Here is a 19,730-nt window from a genome sequence, read left to right on the forward strand (position 1 = left end):
TTTCACGAATGGGGCCATGTCCTCAGGGCGGCGGATGGTTAGGAATTTGCCGTCATAGCTTACCGTAAGCTTGAACGGAAAGCCCCAGCGGTACTTCACCTCCTCCCGGAGGAATGAGGTCAAGGGCTTCATTTCTCTCCTTCGGTCGACTGTTATCCGTGACAGGTCATTGAAAATTTGGAGAGTTTCATTTTGGAAAGGTAGTGACTCTTTCCCTCTGCAGGCGGTGATGATCTTCTCCTTTACTGTATAGCTGTGTAATCTTATGATTACATCGCGTAGCCGGTTGGGATCTTCTGATCTGGGAGCTACCGCCCGGTGGGCCCTATCCATCTCTAGGTCCATGTCCTCTAGTGGGCCGCAGAGCGATGTGAACAGTTCCGCAAGATAGGGACGAAGCTGGCCAGGTAAGACCGTCTCCGGTACATTTCTTATGCGCAGATTCTGGCGCCTGTCCCTATTTTCTTGGTCTTCCTGCCCGTCTTTGAGACGGGAGATCTCCTCTCCTAGCCGGATGATTTCTTCCTCGGCTGCTGTTTGTCTTGCCAGGGACTCCTCCAGTCCACCTTCCAGAGTCGTTGTCCTCTCTGTTAGGCCAGACATCTCCTGTTTAATCTCCGCTACTGCTGCTTTGATTTCTGCCTGCAGGGATGTTTGGAGCTTGACATGCATGGTGGAGAATAGGCTCTCCAGGTAGGATCGGGTGATCGGGTGATCGGTTCCTCTATCTCCATTTCAAGAGTTGCATGGGCTTTTGTACCCATATTTAGAGCTGCTTGCGGCTCTTGTGAGCCTCGTGGTCCGCCACCCTCTTGGTTTGCTGGACTCTTCTGTGTCGGGGAGAAGAACCGTGACACCGCCGGTGCTGCGGGCTTCTTTGTGTGTTTGGACATGCTCCGATCTCTCCAAGTAATGGGGTTATGTTTTTGAGCCTTGAATTTCTGGTTTGGGAGCGTTATTTATTAAGTTTTAGCCGGTGGGTCTGCGGAGCTCCCCTCCTACACCCCCATTCCTGATGACATCATCGGAAACCCATCCCTTTAGCACATTTTTAATGGATCATCAACATTCAGTATTGTCATTGACAACTTAGGATCTGGCTGTGGTTTTTTTTTTTAGGGAAGCTGTGTCTTTAACTGAAACGGGAGGCGGCCATCTTGGATCCAGATGGAACGCAGGCTGAAACACATGACATGAAGATACTGTAGCTCCTACTCAGAAAGCTCTTATTCAGACCACAGCTCTGATCAGACCCTCTCTTCACAGGGGGGCGCAGGCAGGCTCAGGAGGGATCAGGTAGGGCGCAAGAAGGCGGGCAGCCAATATCTTCAACTAGTTTAGCCAACAAAATAGTCAGTGGGTCCATAGAAATGGACACATCCGTTATTTCTTTTTTTAATAGATTGGATAACGATCCAATATTTCTATTGCCGGACACGTTCACCAAATGTGGACCATATCGCTTCTCTGCCCACAACCCCTCCAGCACAGATCAGACACCACAGGGTAGATTTGCTTCAGCCGCCATGGCGTGAGGTACCAATGAATAAAATTTTATATATATTTTCTTTAGTTGCTGTGCATATGGAAGTTTTTGCAGCAAACTCCCATATATCTTCCCAATCATCCCTGTCAATTTCTATTTTCAAATCCGCTGCCCATTTGAGCATGCAGTCATGATCATGTGAATTGACCAAGGCCTCCAAACTGGCTTTTATTCTAGTTATCAAACCTTTTTGATAACTACCTCTCCTACATAGGCAGCAGAGATGTAGAGGAGAATATGGAATTACCCAGTATACCGAGGCTGCTAACAGGTAGTGCACACACTTTATGGCAACTTGATTGAAGAGAGACCCAGCAATGATTAATGAAACAATAAGCCTCCGGTATTGAAAACAGGGAGTTGGGTAATAGTAAGCCGGATAGAGGTACAGGGGGACACCTCCCTAAGGGGCGCCCCCAAGTAAATCACAGCCCGGCACTAACCGCCTCAATAATCTCCCTGAAATACCGCGTGGAGGTTAGGAGTACTCACGAAAAAGCCGTCCCTGTTGGTGCAGGGAATTCTGCAGCGGCTTCCTCCTCTGGTGTAGCTGGCGTCAGCGTGCTCCTCCGGAAATGATGACACAGGAAGAAGGGGGTAGGATGGTCCGTGGTTCACAGCAACTTCAGCAGCCAACGCATGGATGTCTCAAAAAACTTTATTGATCGCTAGCAGCAAACATCAGGCAACAACTCTAACATGTTTCGTCCAGGCTATGGACTTTTTCAAAAGTCCATAGCCTGGACGAAACATGTTAGAGTGGTTGCCTGATGTTTGCTGCTAGCGATCAATAAAGTTTTTTTAGACATCCATGCGTTGGCTGCTGAAGTTGCTGTGAACCACGGACCATCCTACCCCCTTCTTCCTGAGATGTAGAGGAGCACAGCAGCGTTTCTTGGCAGCATACCAGCTAGTGGATCGCCAAAATGAGGGTAACTCCAAGCAGGGATGAGTATTAAAAGAGTACTTTAATGGTCAGTGCAAAACAGAACAATGGTAGGAGCGCACCTACGCGTTTTGTCCGTAAAGGACTTTCTCAAGGTGGATTATACTCTATGTCCCTGAACCTGGATCCATTATGGTATATGGAATTATCAGTATACTAATGAGCCATCTATGGTGATGTACCATAAACACCACTTACACTGCCGACACACTTAATTGCAGTGCGGCCAGATCCGCAAGCCGGGAGATTTCCCGGCTTGCTAGTGGCCGCCCCTCGGCGTGCCGCGCGTCATAGACGCGCGGTCACGCGTCATCGGGAGCCTGCGCCCCCTGCACGAGCGTCCAGGGCTCCCCGAGGGAGCCCTGGTGTCCCGCGATCGCGGGACGGCGGCAGGGGGTTCCGGGGGACCCGGCGGACCCGGCAGCGGTAGGGAGAGCGCCCCAATCGGAGGGCGCTCTTCCGCTGCTTCGGCGCGCGCCCGTCACCCTCGGGCGCGCGCCAGGCTACTGCTGAGGCCAAGAACGGGCAAATGCTCGAATAAACTTGGCCGCAGCAGTACCTCTCCTACATAGTGCTTCAAAACTTGTGAAGGGAGTAAATTCTAATTTTGGAGACATTTTTGGAAAAAAATTCTGATCTGTAGATATTTAAACATACTAAGGTCTGGTGCCTCATACCTAGTTAGGAACTCTTGGAAACTAGAAAGTTTTCCTTTATGCACTAGGTCGGTAACTACTCTAATATGTTTAGCTTTAATTTGGTCGAATTGTTTATAATCACAGCCTGGGGGGAAATTGGGATTGTTAAAAAGCGGAGTGAGTTGCGAAACGGGAGACACAAGATTAAATTTGCCCTTAGACTTGCTCCAACTCTCCCAGGTAAATCTCGTCGGATCTAGCTCAAACATTTTGGCGTACACCTCCTTAGCCAGTGCCCATAGGGACACTGGCAGAGAAGACGTTCTAGCATATTGGGATTCTATGGCTAACCAACAATATTGTGTTGGATCAGCGTTCCACATCACCACCTGCCTTAGTTGGGCAGCTTGGTAGTATTTCGAGATATCTGGGACACCCAAACCTCCTCTTGTCTTTAAAGCCATCATCACCGATCTAGCTGTTCTAGGCCTTTTACCTTGCCAAATAAAATTAAATATTCTATTTGGGAAATTTTTCAGTTCGGATCCCGGTATCCGGACTGGGAGAGTCTGGAAATGATATAATAACCTAGGGAGTATATTCATCTTGACTGATACTATTCTCCCAATCCATGACACCTGATATCCTTCCCACTTTGCCAGATCCCTTTTAATCTTATCAAACAATGGTGGATAGTTGCCTTGATATAGGGAGTGGTAGTTCCTAGACACATTTACTCCCAGATATTTAATATGTGAGGAACTCCATCTGTAGCTGAAATTCAGTTTTGGTAATTTTATCTCTGGATCCGAAAGATTCAGATTAAAAGACTGTGACTTGTCGCTGTTCATTTTATATCCAGAGATTTTTCCAAAGTCTGATAGCGCCTTTTGGAGGTTGAGTAAAGAAGTCTGAGGGCTTGCTAAAGTCAGAATAATATCGTCTGCGAATAATGAGATTTTATCATTTGTTTTCCCAATCACTATATACAATGTATATTACTATTTGCTCTTATTTTAGCAGCCAATGGCTCAATCGTTAGAGCGAAGAGAGGAGGAGATAATGGGTACCCTTGTCTCGTACCATTTAAAAAAAAAATTTCCCCAAACATTTTTATTAGGCATAATCATCTTTACAGACATTGGTTTTACATTATCAGTGTTGGCCTAAAACAGTTGTATTTGCCTTGTTCATGTGGGGGGAGAGAGAAAGAAAGGAAAGATCCCCTAAGGCCACGTCATGGTCTCTGGGGTGTGGAAAAAGAAAGAGAGGAGGAGGGGGGGGGAGAGAGGGAGTCATTCCACCCTCGTCCGGCCGGGTCCCGGCATCCATCCTTCACGGCTCTACTGTGGTTCAGATCCATCTGGGGTTGTATCCTGATTTGGTTCGGATTAATGTGTTAACCAGGGTTCCCAGATTTTATAGAAACCTTCAGTTGAGCAGTTCAAGAAGGCCGTGAGTTTTTCCAAACTCATAACATCGTTAACTCTTTTTTTCACTAGCTGTTTGGTGTGGGGCGCTATCTTCTTCCAAGAGTATGCGACTGAACACCTTGCTGCTGTTAGAATAAAGGAGATTAATTTCCATACTGGGCGATCGATGTCCTCTATCGGCCTGCCCAGTAGGAAGGTCAGTGGATCTATAGGAATTGTGAGGCCTGTGACCTCTTTTATCAAATCTTGTACCGTAAGCCAGTATTTCTGAATTTCTGGACATGACCACCAGATATGGGCCATGTCCCCTCTATGTCCACAGCCTCTCCAGCATAGATCTGAGGCCAGAGGCTAGATTTGTTTTAACCTCACTGGGGTAAGATACCAATGATACATTATTTTATAGATGTTTTCCTTCACCGTGGTACAGATGGCCGCGTCTCATATTTCCTCCCAGTCCTCTCTGTCAATAACTATGTCCAATTCCGCTTCCCATTTAAGCATATAGTCGTGAGCGGTAGAGTTCACCGGATTCTCCATGCCGGCATATATTTGTGTTATTAGACCTTTTTGATCTACTCCTTCGCGACAGAGTTTCTCAAATTTTGTGAGAGGGGGGAATTTCAATGATGGGGACATTTTTTGTAGAAAGTGTCGAATTTGGAGAAACTTAAATGTATCCAGGTGGGGTAATTTAAATTTGGTTCGCAATTCTTGGAGACTCAGGAACTGTCCATCGCTCAGCAGGTCCGCGATCGCTCTGATCCCCATTGTTTTAAATAGGTCGAATTGTCAGGTTTCACACCCTAGTGGGAATTTAGGGTTTTCAAATATTGGAATGAGCTGAGAGCAAGGGGACGAGAGTAAGAATTTTGTTTTAGTTTTTGCCCATATGTCCCAAGTATGTTTCATTGCCCCCAGCCCGAATTTGGGCGCCATGTCATTTCCCCTGTCACCGCTCCAGAGAAAAGCTGGTAGAGAAGGCGTTCTGGAGTAATGAGATTCAATTGCTAGCCAACATAGCTTGTCTGGGTCCGAGTTCCACATTACCGCCTGTTTTAATTGGGCTGCTTGCTAATATCTATTAATTTCTGTGACCCCCAGTCCTCCTTTTGTCCTAGACGCCATAAGAACCGACCTAGCTACCCGGGGTCTCCTTCCGTTCCAAATAAATTGGAGGATTTTATTTTAGATAGTTTTTAATTCAGAACCAGGGACATGGATCGGGAGCGTCTGGAAATAATATAATAATCGGGGGAGTATATTCATTTTAACTGAGATCATTCTCCCGATCCATGAGATCTGGTATTTTTCCCATTTATCCAGATCTTTTTTAATTTTCCTAAATAGGTTGTGATAATTATTTTGGTATAGGGAGCAATAGTTCCTCGATACATGTACTGTACTCCCAGGTATTTGATGTATATAGGGCTCCACTTATAATTAAAGTTTGATTTCAATGTCCGCATCTCTGGTTCTGATAGATTTAAGTTGAGGGCTTCTGACTTATCACTGTTAATTTTGTATCCTGATATTTTGCCAAATTCCTTTAATTCTTTGTGTAAGTTGGGAAGGGAGATCTGGGGCTGCGTTAATGTTAATATGATATCGTCTGCGAACAATGAGACTTTATAGTTTATTCCGCCAATTGGTACCCCCTGTATATTTATATTGTCTCGTATTTTAGACGCTAGTGGTTCGATTGTTAGGGCGAAGAGGAGAGGGGACAAAAGGCATCCCTGTCTCGTTCCATTTTTCATTTCAAATTTTTTTGCTGTACCCCCCGGGAGTTTCACCATTGCAGACGGGCAGCAGTACAGCACTCGGACTCCCGCTAGATACGCATCTTTTAAGCCGAATTTCTGCATTGTTTTGTCAAGAAATAGCCAATCAATTCTATCGAACGTCTTCTCTGCGTCCAGGCTTAACAGAACCGCTTTGGTAGCTGTGAGGTGGGCATGATCAACTATATTTATAATTTTGCGGGTGTTGTCTGAGGCTTGTCTGCCAGATACAAACCCCACCTGGTCGTTGTGAATTAATCTCGGTAGGATGGGATTCAGTCTATTTGCCAGGATTTTGCTGTATAGCTTAAGATCGTTATTTAGTAGGGAGATTAGTCGGTAGCTCCCACATAGCAGTGGGTCCCTACCCTCTTTGTGGATGATGGTGAGATTGGCCTGGGTCATTGATGGGGGGATTGGGCTGCCCTCCATGAATGAATTGAATAAGCTGAGTAGGTGTTTAGTTAGGATCGGGGAGAATCTTTTGTAATAAACATTGGAGAAGCCGTCGGGGCCAGGGGCTTTTGAGATATTTTTTTTTGTTTCAATTTTTTTATTGTTTTATCAGGGTACACAACAGATAGTAAACTTTGTTGTACATAGATTGGATAAACATTGATATTTGCATATATTAATAAAAACATCCGTATTCCGTTTTCTTTATTCAGATAGGTGTTTATCTAAATGTTTGTATGTCTGAATGCTCGTACGTTTCTGCTGTTATGGTTCTAACTAGGAAGCTGCCGCTTCCGTGTGTCCTGTTTTTAGTAGTATAGTAGAGAAAAGAAAAGGTGGAGAGCAGAGAAAGAGAGAGGAGAGAAAAAAGAAGGGAGATAAGGGGGGGGGGGGGAGGTGCTGCGGGATGGCGTCCAGTTTTGTATATATCCTGCCTTTTCCTTTAGGAATTTATTATGTACCTGACCAAATTTCCCATGTCTTATGGAACTTATCCATCTTTTGGGTCAGTTTTGCCGTAAGAAGTTCCATTCTGCGGAGTACGGTCTGTTTAGCAGGGGCATTCACCTTCTTCCACGCTGCAGCAACGGAACAACGTGCCGCCGTGAGCACATGGCTCACCATCTTACTCTCTGCTGTGTCTAATTCGTCAATTGGCTTGGCCAGCACCATGGTCAGCGGGTCCACCTCAATCTCTACCCCCAGGTACTCTCGGATTAGTGTTTGAATCATGACCCAGAACACCTGAGTCTTGGGGCAGTTCCACCAGATATGAGCCATGTCTCCTCTTTGCCCGCAACCCCTCCAACACAAATCTGGGGTCCCGGGGAAGATCTGGCTCAACCTATTCGGGGTTAGGTACCAGTAAAATATAATTTTATAGATGTTCTCTTTAATGGTAGTACAAATCGATGTTTTGGATGCTGCCTCCCAGATATCCTCCCAGTCTTCTCTATCAATCTCTATATTTAAATCCTCCGCCCATTTGGACATATACCTGTGTTGGGAACAGCCTGTTGATCGCGCCAGGCCCAGATATATTTCCCAGACCAATCCTTTAGCATAGTACCCTTTCCTGCACAGTCGTTCAAAATTTGTTAGCTGCTGGAAAGCCTTATCTTTGGATACTGTTTGCAGGTAGTGCCTGATTTGTAAAAAGCCAAATATTGGGAGGTTTGTCGTTTGATATTTTTTTTCCAGTTCTTGGGTCAGCAAGAGCCTACCTTGCCCAGAGAAATCCTCTGCTATCATCATCTTCAGCTGTTTAAATTTACTGAGTCTCTGTGGGAACCCGCCGGGGGGAAATTCTGGGTTATCGAATATGGGTGTTAATAGGGAGGGGTGAGCCGTCAAGCCATATTTGTCTTTATTTTTGGTCCATACTCTCCATGTACATTTCATTGCTCCCAGTTTTAATGTTTCCGAGAGGATCTCTCTACCCCGCACAGTCCACAGGGTGGCCGGGAGTGAGAGGGGTCTCGCGTAGGAAAACTCTATCCCTGTCCAACAGCTTGTAGTTGGGTCATTGTTCCACATTATCACTTGTTTCAGTTGGGCCGCCAAATAATATTTAATGATATCTGGGACTGCCAAGCCTCCACATTCTTTTGGTGCTAACATTATGGTTCTAGCTACTCTTGGTCTTTTGTTTTGCCAAATGAATTGAAAAATTCTGTTTTGTATATTATTTAATTCCGACATTGGGATATCAATTGGGAGAGTCTGGAAGTAATACAGAAGTCTTGGCAGGATATTCATTTTGACCGTAGCTATTCTGCCTAACCAAGATATCTGGTATTCATTCCAGCTCTGTAAGTCTTTTTTTAGCCTCTCAAATAGGGGCGGATAGTTATATTGATATAGTGATTTGTACTCCCGTGTTATTTGGATTCCCAAGTATTTGATTTTAGTGGAACTCCACTTATAATTAAAATTTAATTGTAGCAGTTTGGCCTCGGGATTAGGTAGAGATACATTTAATGCTTCCGACTTATCCATATTGATTTTATACCCCGAGATTTTGCTAAATGTATCTAATTGTGAATGTAAATTCGGGAGTGAAGTCAAGGGGTTGGCTAGAGTTAGGATAATGTCGTCAGCAAAAAGGGATATCTTGTAATCCGTATCTCCAATTGTAATGCCACTTATATTGTTGTCCTCTCTGATTGTTGTTGCCAAGGGTTCTATAGAGAGGGCAAACAGAAGTGGAGACAAGGGACATCCCTGTCTAGTACCATTCCTAATGTTTATAGGGTTCGAGTTTCCTCCTGGGAGTTTCACTACAGCCGTGGGAGTTTTATAGAGGGCTCTAACCCCCTCAAGATATGGGCCCTTAAATCCAAATTGAATTAATGTTTGGTCTAAAAATTCCCATCTGATCCTGTCAAACGCCTTTTCCGCGTCTAAACGTAACAGGATGGCTTTCGTGGATGAGAGATGTACATGGTCGATTATGTTTATAATTTTTCTCGTATTATCTGAGGCTTGTCTGCCTGAAATAAATACGACTTGGTCCTTGTGGATCAGGCCTGGGAGAATGGGAGTTAGTCTGTTAGCTAGGATTTTGCTATAAAGTTTTAGGTCCGAATTAAGGAGGGCTATGGGGCGATAATTACCACACTGTAGTGGGTCTCTCCCTTCCTTTGGTATGAGTGCCAAATTCGCTCTAGACATAGAAGCGGGGATAGCCGTTCCCTCCAGAAACTCATTAAACATATCCAGGAGATGTGGTGCCAAGATCAATTTAAATTTTTTATAGTATTGATTGGAAAACCCATCCGGGCCTGGCGTTTTACTAGGTTTTGGTTGTGAGATGGCTTCTAGTAAAACATCCTGCGCGATTTCTTTATTTAGCTCTAGTAAGTCAGCTTCTGAAAGGCTTGGAAGGTTACATGACGCTAGGTACTTAGTAATAGCTTCTGCATTTGAGGAGCTGTTTTGGGGGAAGTTTAAATTATATAGTTTGGAGTAGAAGTCTGAGAATGTGGCCGCTATCTGTTTTTCGCAATATGTTTTGATGCCCGTCTTTGTTTGTATGACGGATATTTGGGATTTGGTTCTCAGACCTCTTAATTTAGATGCTAATAACCGGTCGGCCTTATTTCCTTTGTCATAATATTTCTGCTTCGTCCACCTCAGCGCCCTCTCCACTTCCTCTATTTGTATCTGCCTGAAATCAGATCTAGCCTTGTCCAGTACTTTGCGTAGTTGTTTTGAGGGATTAGCTTTATGTTTATGTTCTAGGAGTTTAACTTTCTCCGCTAATTCGTCGTACAATTTCTGTTTTTGCTTTTTCTTATATGATGCTATGGAAATTATATTCCCTCGAATCGTGGCCGTATGGGCCTCCCATAGCATCGCTGATGACTTTACAGAGCCCTTGTTCAGCGCAAAATATTCTCTGAGCTTTTGCTTAATCTCTATCTCTACATCTATTTGGTTTAACAGAATCGTTTAGTTTCCAATTATATTGATTATATTTATAGAAGGGGAGGGAGAGCGTCAGCGAGACCGGAGCGTGGTCCGACCATGTTATAGAACCTATGTCCGACTGGGAGGTTGCCTGAAAGATATCTTTAGTACCCAGAAAATAATCAATCCTTGAATAGGTCTGGTGCGGGGGAGAAAAATACGAATAGTCCCTCTGGCCCTGATGCTGCGCCCGCCAAATATCTATCAGCGAAAACTCTTTCAGTATGTTCTGAAACCTTTTGGCATTTGTGGTCGTAATGCGTGGGTGGGGAGTACCCAGTGGGCTTGTCCTATCTTGATCAGGTGCTACAACCATATTAAAATCTCCTGCTATCAATAGCGTAGTTCTAGGTTGGGGGGCTAGCTTGTCACATAGATCTCTCAAAAAGTCAGCTTGACCCTCATTTGGGGCGTATATTAACAAGGGTAATCTCCACATCTGATAGTGTGCCTTGCAGATTGAGGAATCTACCTTCTGGGTCTACGGTCTGTTTTTGAAGTGTGAATTTGACATTTTGTCTAAATAAGATGGCTACCCCTTTTTTTTTAGTGGAGCAGGATGCATAATATGCCTGGGGGTAGTATCTCTGAAAGGTGTTAGGGGGCGATATCGTATTAAAGTGCGTTTCTTGTAAGAATAGCACATCTCCTTTTGTTTTTTTTAATTCTTGTAAGGCGAGCTTTCTTTTGATTGCTGAGTTAAGTCCCCTAACATTTAGGGACACTAGTTTAAGTGTTGTATTTGGAGCCATTTTCGGAGCCATCCAGCAAACAGCTCCAGGGCTTTCCGGATACAGTCGGGTCCCTTCTTTCCCATAAGCTTTAGGCTCTGCGTTCAAATCCTTTCACCAGGTCAAAGGGGTCTCCACTTCTTTGCTGCGCTGGGATGTGTAGATCCTTGTAGCTCCAGGGGCATGCGCCCTCTTTGTGGACAGGTAGGTATGTGTTCCCCGCCGGGGGCAGACCAGCGTTCCTCATCTCGTATGTGTCTCAGAAGCTCGTAAGGGGGGGGGGGGGGGCAATAGGTCGTCCAAACATATAAATTTTGCCGGGAGTAGTCTTTTCCTCTCCAGGTGACATTTCTCAGTCCTCACCTGCCTGGTTACGTTGGGTGGCTATTCTCTGAGAGGAGCGTGGTCCCCTCTCTGTTGGCCTGTGATCTGGGTCTCCGTCCGTATCTTCAGGGGCAATTCCACCTCCATTCTTGTGGGGGACACCGAGCCCCTTTAGGAATCTTGGTATCTCTTCCGGGTAGGAAAGGGTGTGGAATTTGCCTCCAGCCTGGGCCACAATTTTAAAAGGGAATCCCCAGCGATATTTAATCTTGTTGTCCCTTAATTTTAGTGTGAAGGGTCTGAGCTCTCTCCTGCGGTCTACTGTACGTTTTGAGAGATCACTGTATATCTCAATATGTACATTCCGGAACTGGATGTGTCCTTTCTCCCTGCTCGCCGTCAGTATTTTCTCCTTTGTGGAGTAATAATGGAACCTGACCAGTATATCTCTGGTCCTCTTGGGGTCCGTGGACCTAGGTCCGAGGGCCCTATGGGCTCTGTCCATCTCTAGCTTTTAAGGAGTTAGGTCAGGTACCAGATGAATAAAGAGGTCTGATAGGTATGTGTGCAGCTGTTCAGTCTCCACTGTTTCTGGGACATACCTCAGTCTCAAGTTCTGCCGCCGATCGCGGTTTTCCTGGTCCTCGGCACTTTCCTTGAGCCCTCTGATCTCCCAGTGCAGGCGGTTGATCTCGTCCTCCGCGGAGGACTGAGCCTGCTCCAGTGTTTCCACTGTGTTTGCCAGCCCATCTGTTTTGGCCGTTAGGAGATTCAAGTCTGCCCTTAGGGTGTTAATGGCTTTACCCAAATCATCCCGAAACTCCTTCCTCATTCTGGAGATTCAAGTCCGCCCTTAGGGTGTTAATGGCTTTACCCAAATCATCCCGAAACTCCTTCCTCATTCTGGTGAAGAGGTTTTCTAAATATGTTTTGTTCACATCTATGTTTTCAATTTCCTGCTCGTGCGCCCCGCTCGGGCCCACCCGCGTGTCGGCTAAGCCGCCATCTTGGGAGGTCTCGCAACTCCCCGCGGTCCGCTGGCTTTGTGGGAAGTAGCTCGTCACTGACTGCTGAGCTGCCTTCTTATTTTTGCCGCTCATGCTTGCTACCTTCCCCTCCGCTTGTATGTATTTATTGGGGGGGTTTAGATGTAGAGATGCCGCAGGAACTGTGGGGTCTTTTTAGTGCAGTAGGATAGGATTGTTTGTTTAGTCTAGTACAGCTTGTCTGGGTAGATATGGGGTTATTGGACCCAGGGGTTCTGGCCTTAGGGCTGTGTTTCTGACCTGCAGGTCGTTCTCTCTGAGGCACCTTTGTGTGGTGGTGGTGCTTCCACGTGGTGGTGCTCCCCCAAGATGGCCGCCTCCTCCCTCACCACACTACTGAGGCCTATGGCTCCCTTCACTAGTGGGTCCCCTCCCGGTGTTCTTCACTCCCAGCAGGGCCCTAGGTCAGGTTTGTACCTTTTATTTACGTGTGCCATCCTGGGGGGGGGAGCTGGACCCGTAATGGGGGGTCTCCGCTCGCGCCTTTCCTCACGGCCTCAGGCGGCCACAGCGGGCGCTTCTCTTACCCCACAGGGGGTCGGGGGTTCCGTCCCCGATCACCGCTGATTCCCCTCTATTCTTGGCTCCTCGGGGCGCGCGGAGTCCCGTCGCCTCTCGTCTCCGGAGTCTCTCCGTCAGATTTGAATTTTGCGGGCTGCAGAGGGGAAAGTCCCGCACCGGGGGCAGGGGGTCTCCGACACAGCTCTCCGGGATGCCGGAGCCAGCCACTTCGGAGCCCAGCTAGTCACCGGAGCAAAGTCTTTAGGGGTTCACTTAGGGATTCATCCGCTTCTCCTGATTATTTTATTATTTAATATGCTTCGTTAGTGCTATTCATTCAGAGGGGGTCGGGAGCGTCTCTTTCAAGCTGCCATTCCCCTTGACGTCAACGGAAGTCTCCGGCTTTTGAGATTTTTAATGTTTTTATTGCGTCCGCCAGCTCTTTTTGGGTAATTTTTGCGTTAAGCATCTGATTCTCCTCCTCTGTCAGTGTTGGTAGGAGGCAATCGGACAGGTAATTACTAATAGGTTCAGTGGCTGGTGTCCCCGTGTTCCCACCCTGAGCCTTGAGGTTATAAAGTTTAATATAAAATGCGGTAAATTCCTCCGCTATTTTCTGTTCGTTATAGATTATTTCTCACGATTAATTTTTTATCGCTGTGATCTGGGAACGCTTCTGTATACCTCTTAGTTTGCTCGCCAAAAGTCTGTCAGCCTTATTGCCCTTGTCATAGTATTTCTGACAAGTCCATGTAAGAGCTTTTTCTACTTCTTCCATTTGGGCTTGTTTTAGCTCATTCCTGGCTGCGGTCAAGGTTTTATAAATCTTTTTCGAGGGGTTGGGTTTGTGCTGCTGTTCCAGCTTAATTATTTTAGTTGTAACAACTAGTGACATACCGCTCACCTCAATATTGAATACCAACTCTATGATAGGGATGACAGACATACATATATAAGGAGACAAAGGATGCTCCTAAAAAGATCCCACTTTAATGCACAGCAAAGCCGAAAATAGTCCACAGGTATAGTAACCCACTAGAGTAATGATAAGGCTATAAGGGTACAATTAAGTAACCGCTCCCAACACTGTGGGAGGACAATTACCACTAAAATGCCCTAGGGCAAAAATAATAAATGATTTATTGATATTCAGAAGTCGACGCAGTAACACATACTCAAAATAACCATAAAAACAATTAAAACATAAATCACGGGTGAGGCAGGGTAAGGGGATATTATTATAAGATGAATTCCCAAATATTAGTGTATGTCCCCTTACCAGTACCAGGTGGTAGTGTGAGACACAATGGTAAATTCAAATGATAGGCAATAGAGAATGCTAGAGCCTCTGGTCTCAGGGTATGGTGGAGGTTGCACTAATCATTGCATGCTGTGATTGATCTGCTCAGTATCAATTGTTGGATATCACACTGACAGTACAGTAGGTAGTGATGCATGCAGAGTAGTGAATGCAAATAAATGTGCCACTGTCATATACCACAAAACCTATATAGGTACTAGGTCACACGATCAATGATTCAGTAAATCATTAGTGCACATTATACCACATTATATAAATGAACCGCGGCATGTGCATCAAAAACCGGACCTGATATATGCATAAACTACCTCTGCTAGGCAGTTAACAACTCGAACAACCCCACACAAACTACCAGGAACAGTCTCACCCGTGACTCCTCCTACACGACGTCAACGTGGTGACGTCATGCCGACGATCGTTTCGCGCATAAGGGGTTGGCGCTTTTTCAAGGTTCAGCCTCACCCGTGATTTATGTTTTAATTGTTTTTATGGTTATTTTGAGTGTGTGTTACTGCGTCGACTTCTGAATATCAATAAATCATTTATTATTTTTGCCCTAGGGCATTTTAGTGGTAATTGTCCTCCCACAGTGTTGGGAGCGGTTACTTAATTGTACCCTTATAGCCTTACCATTACTCTAGTGGGTTACTATACCTGTGGACTATTTTCGGCTTTGCTGTGCATTAAAGTGGGATATTTTTAGGAGCATCCTTTGTCTCCTTATATATGTATAATTATTTTAGTTGTCAGATCTGTTATTAATTTCACCTTGGCCTTTCTGTGGGATGCAATTGAAATAAAAGTTCCCCTAATTGCTGCCCTATGGGCTTCCCACAGAACCGCCGGAGAGTCTACTATGCCCCAGTTGAGAGCGAAGTACTCCCTAAGAGCCTTTTTAATTTCTTTTTCTACCTCCGGGTGGTTCAGTAGGGAGTCGTTCAGCTTCCAAGTGTAGGCGGTTAATTTATGAAATGGGGTGGATAGGGTTAATGTGATGGGGGCGTGATCTGACCATGTAATGGGGCCTAAGTTCGAATTTGTGCAGGCTTCCAGGATATATTTGGTAGCAAAAAAATAGTCTATACGAGAGTATGACTGGTGGGGTGCGGAATAGAATGTGTAATCTTTTTGGCCCTGGTGTAGGATTCTCCAGATGTCCATTAAGGAATATTCCTTTGTGATTGTTTTAAATTGTTTCTCCATCCTCTGAGGTGAAGCTCTGTGTTGGCCTTGTTGGCCTGAGGTTCTGTCCTCCGCAGAGTTTATGGCCATATTACAGTAAAGTCTCCGCCCACAATCAACGAAGATAGGTAGGGTCAACCTTTTCTAACACTGCTTTCAGGAATTCCGTTTGATTATCATTTGGCGCGTAGATGTTGATCAGAGCGACCGGCGAGCCAGCCAGTGAGCCATATATACCATTAGAAATCTACCCTCTGGGTCTGAAGTGGTTTTGGTGATATTGAATGGGGTTCCTTGTCGGAGCAGGATCGCTACTCCCCGCTTTTTACTGTTAAATGACGAGAAGAAACCCGTAGGGAATACATTGCTAATCAATTTGGGCAGCTCTTGGGATGTAAAGTGCGTCTCTTGGAGGAAGATGATATCTCCCTTGGACTTTTTCAGCTCTTGGAGCGCCAGTCGTCTTTTTCTATTATTATTCAGGCCCTTTACGTTTAGTGATACAAGTTTAATTGCGGACTGACTAGCCATTTGGGCGAGAGAGTTTAGTGTCCATCGGGGTCTCGCCCTTCCCACCGGGGAGATCCTGGTTCGTTGGTTCAGAGAACCTTTTTAACGCTTCTTGATGGTGCTGTTTGAGTATGGGTGTCAGGCCCGCCCGACGAGGGGTTGGGTGGGAGGAGGGCAGGGAAGGTCGAGAGGGGGGGGGGGAATAGGCTGCTGGGACAGGGTCAGCAGCAAGAGGCAAAGTGGGACGAGGTCAGCTAATGACCTCCAATAAGTACGTCCGGGATTGGCTTCCGGCATTTGGGCTTAAGGCCCAATGGGGGGGAATCCGATGGTTCAGGCATGGGCGTGCAGGGAAGGTGCGGACCCTTGTACTTGCTTGGTGTAAGCTCTACCTTAGTTTAAGAGGGGGGGGGGGGAAATGGGAGGGGGGGAAAGGGGTCAAAGGGACGCAGGTCCCGAAACGCGTCAGAGTTACTATGTACTCCTTTTGACCACTTAATAAACCTTTTTATATCCGATACTGGTTTGCAGCCCCCATTGTTTGCACGGTTGTGCTCCGCCACTGTACCCTATGGGACTACTCTGCAATTACGTCTGGCGTGACGCACCCACTAATCAAGGACTGAGCTGTGCTTCAAGGGAGTTCCTCACATTGATCGTTTGATTGGTATGTACTTTTGTTTTGCTGGGGGTCTATACAGGACCTTTATGGTATATATAGAGATCTGTGTTAGCCGTCCAGCGTAACTAGTACACTCCTATGTTTATATCATCCTAATGAGTCTCCTTAGCTCTTATACATGCTCTAATGCCTTGGTTACATATTTTATTACTCTGAATATGCATGTATGTTCCTAGGACAGCAGAGCCCTGAATATTGGGATAATATCCCTCACCCACTACGGTCAAGCTTATAGGTTTTGGACATGGGGAAGGCGTGGGGAGGGGAGGGAAACTCCTAGCATAGCCATAACATGGAGATCTTTCTGACAATCCTTAAAACCAGTGTAATAAACGTGAGAACAACTCTTAACAAGCTCAGTACATGAATAGCATTTTAACCTCTCTTTTTGTCAGACGGTCAAGCTTATAGGTTTTGGACCTGGGAAAAGGGGGGGAGATGGGGGGGGTGGGGAGATAGGGGGGAGGGGGAGACCTGGGTTGACAGGTAACACAACAGCACATTGCATTAATGTTTTTAGGTATCATGCTGAACATAAACGGAATACTTCCTACGCTTGCTGGTCGGGGAAGAGGGGGGGAGGGATGGGGCTCTTACATTTAGTGAAGTTAATATCCGAGGATCCTTATGACATTTCTATTTGATCTATGTGGCCCGCCGTGTGCCTTCCTCAGAGGGTTTGACAACGTATTTTATTACTGCAGGCAGCATCATTAGTATGGGGCCGTGCGGCCATATCTTCTGCGGCGGAAGGGCAGGCTTATGGGATTTGGAGCGTGAGGGGGTGGAGGGGAAAGGGGGGGGAGAGAAAAGGGAGTACATTATATTATAACACATACAACTTTTCTCAACTTCAACATTCATCAACTGAGGAACAGGTTTTTTTTTTTACAAAACTCAACTGTGGCATAGGGACGGCTTAGCACTAGATCCATGTGGCCAGCTAATCTAGACTGCCAGTTACTGTAATAGTGTCACTGCCGCTGCTTCCATTATCGAAGTCATTTGGGCTTCCTGTCTTGTGCAGGGCTCATTAGGCAGCTTCCCAGTTAACTAGTTATTCCTAGTCCGGGGGGGTGGGGAGGGTAGCAACAGTCGTGCGAACCGAGCCTGGGGTCCATAGTCCTGTACCCGGGCCTTAGACAGATTAAATTTTGCTACTTACAGTTAGTAGATCGCAGTGCTGTTGTCGGAGCATCGCGCTCCCCTCCTATCCCACCCACAAATCCCCCCGCCAACCCCTAAAGCCCAGCCGGACCTCAGCACTCTTCAACTGCCATCCGGTCAGCGGCAAAAGTTATAGTAGCTTCAGCTGTGGGCTGCCTCCGATCGTCAGGGGTCGGATTCTGAAGCTATGCGTCTGGCTGGGTCTGGTGTGGTTCTTGAGCCGTCATGTGCTCCCGTCTTCGCTGTGGACTACGATGCTTCTCATCTGTTCTTAAACTGCCTTGGCGCCGCCGTTCTCCTCGCGGGACGGGTGCTGCGTGGTTCCGCGTCCTCCCGGTGCGGTGGGTCTTGTAGTTGCTCCGTTGTCCAGGAAAGCGGCGGGGGCAGAGCAGGGCTTTCACGAATGGGGCCATGTCCTCAGGGCGGCGGATGGTTAGGAATTTGCCGTCATAGCTTACCGTAAGCTTGAACGGAAAGCCCCAGCGGTACTTCACCTCCTTGTCTCGGAGGAATGAGGTCAAGGGCTTCATTTCTCTCCTTCGGTCGACTGTTATCCGTGACAGGTCGTTGAAAATTTGGAGAGTTTCATTTTGGAAAGGTAGTGACTCTTTCCCTCTGCAGGCGGTGATGATCTTCTCCTTTACTGTATAGCTGTGTAATCTTATGATTACATCGCGTCGCCGGTTGGGATCTTCTGATCTGGGAGCTACCGCCCGGTGGGCCCTATCCATCTCTAGGTCCATGTCCTCTAGCGGGCCGCAGAGCGATGTGAACAGTTCCGCAAGATAGGGACGAAGCTGGCCAGGTAAGACCGTCTCCGGTACATTTCTTATGCGCAGATTCTGGCACCTGTCCCTATTTTCTTGGTCTTCCTGCCCGTCTTTGAGACGGGAGATCTCCTCTCCTAGCCGGATGATTTCTTCTTCGGCTGCTGTTTGTCTTGCCAGGGACTCCTCCAGTCCACCTTCCAGAGTCGTTGTCCTCTCTGTTAGGCCAGACATCTCCTGTTTAATCTCCGCTACTGCTGCTTTGATTTCTGCCTGCAGGGATGTTTGGAGCTTGACATGCATGGTGGAGAATAGGCTCTCCAGGTAGGATCGGGTGATCGGTTCCTCTATCTCCATTTCAAGAGTTGCATGGGCTTTCGTACCCATATTTAGAGCTGCTTGCGGCTCTTGTGAGCCTCGTGGTCCGCCACCCTCTTGGTTTGCTGGACTCTTCTGTGTCGGAGAGAAGAACTGTGACACCGCCGGTGCTGCGGGCTTCTTTGTGTGTTTGGACATGCTCCGATCTCTCCAAGTAATGGGGGTATGTTTTTGAGCCTTGAATTTCTGGTTTGGGAGCGTTATTTATTAAGTTTTAGCCGGTGGGTCCGCGGAGCTCCCCTCCTACACCCCCACTCCTGATGACATCATCGGAAACCCATCCCTTTAGCACATTTTTAATGGATCATCAATATTCAGTATTGTCATAGACAACTTAGGATCTGGCTGTGGTTTTTTTTTTTTAGGGAAGCTGTGTCTTTAACTGAAACGGGAGGCGGCCATCTTGGATCCAGATGGAACGCAGGCTGAAACACATGACATGAAGATAGCTCCTACTCAGAAAGCTCTTATTCAGACCACAGCTCTGATCAGACCCTCTCTTCACAGTGGGGGCGCAGGCAGGCTCAGGAGGGATCAGGTAGGGCGCAAGAAGGCGGGCAGCCAATATCTTCAACTGGTTTAGCCAACAAAATAGTCAGTGGGTCCATAGAAATGGACACATCCGTTATTTCTTTTTTTAATAGATTGGATAACGATCCAATATTTCTATTGCCGGACACGTCCACCAAATGTGGACCATATCGATTCTCTGCCCACAACCCCTCCTGCACAGATCAGACACCACAGGGTAGATTTGCTTCAGCCGCCATGGCGTGAGGTACCAATGAATACAATTTTATATATATTTTCTTTAGTTGCTGTGCATATGGAAGTTTTTGCAGCAAAC

Source organism: Ascaphus truei, chromosome 4 (genome assembly GCF_040206685.1).
Source record: "Ascaphus truei isolate aAscTru1 chromosome 4, aAscTru1.hap1, whole genome shotgun sequence".
NCBI lineage: Eukaryota > Metazoa > Chordata > Amphibia > Anura > Ascaphidae > Ascaphus > Ascaphus truei.